Here is a 1,165-nt window from a genome sequence, read left to right on the forward strand (position 1 = left end):
CGGCAAAGCAGGGGCGCTGTGGGGTGTCGTCGGGGACAGAGATGCTCACCACGCGGCCAAACTGCAAGGGACCGGGAGGGAGAGAGGGGGCACGCACCGCGCTCTCCCAGGCCCGGCTGTCCCACAGACGGTGCCTAGCTTTGTGCGGGGACCTCAGGTGTCTCCGGAAAGCGGCTGTCCCCTCGGGAAGGACCCCGCCGGGTGCTGGCCACCGACTGCCCTCCCCATCCCGTCTCGTCCCGCCCCCCACCCCAGACCTGCCCACTCGCCACCCCCCCAACACACACAGCCCCCCACCGCCTGCCGCCATCCCTCCCACAGGCCCCTTGCCCAAGATCTGTCTGCACCAGGACTGTCCCCTTCCGGTGGCCTGATGCCCAGGCAGCTCGGGGCTGTGTGTTGGAGGGATGTGTGGCTGGCAGTTCCCTGACCAGGACAGAGCCGCAGGGACTGTGTCCCGAGGAGAAGCGTGAGTTACTCTGAACGTTCGGGCCCCTTAGCTAGCCAGCGCAGACTCGGGTAGAAGCTTTCGGCCTACGTGTCACACAGCCTGAAGAGCGGCACAGCCCGCCACGGCGCAACGCCGGCGTGGGAGAGAGGGGAGGCGGCACACTGCCGGTCTGGGGCGGCGCGGGCCCTGCGGCCCCGCCCCCTGACCTTCGCCCCTCGGACTGTTGCGCCCCACGAGGAGACCCCAGGGAAAGGAAGGCGCTCACGCCCCGGGAGGCCTTTCCAGCAGGGGGAAGGGGCTCCTGTCTGCCACTTCCTCTCCTCCCCAAGACCCCGGAGCCTGAAAGCCAGCAATCTCGCTGCTGCCCCAGCCCCCGGAGGCGCTGGTCTTTTCCGCTCCCGCCCAGCCCCCGCCCGCAAACAGCCCGGCACCCTTGCCCGCCTGCTCCCCTGCTCCCTCACCCGCACAGCCTCACGCGCCGGCACGGGGCCACAGCCGCAGCTCACGCCCGCCTTTCCCTCACACTTGCTTGGACCCCTGCACCGCCCCACCCAGCCAGGGCTGAGCGGGGTCATGCCCGGAAGGATTCCACACTCACAGCCTGCCTCCTGGGGCGCCTGGGGGTGAACAGGGACCCTCGGCTTAAGAAGTCGCCCGTCTGGCGTGGGGCCGACGGCTGGCGCACACCCCAGACGGAGGGGGCTGAGTGAGGCT

Source organism: Camelus dromedarius, chromosome Y (genome assembly GCF_036321535.1).
Source record: "Camelus dromedarius isolate mCamDro1 chromosome Y, mCamDro1.pat, whole genome shotgun sequence".
Lineage (NCBI taxonomy): Eukaryota > Metazoa > Chordata > Mammalia > Artiodactyla > Camelidae > Camelus > Camelus dromedarius.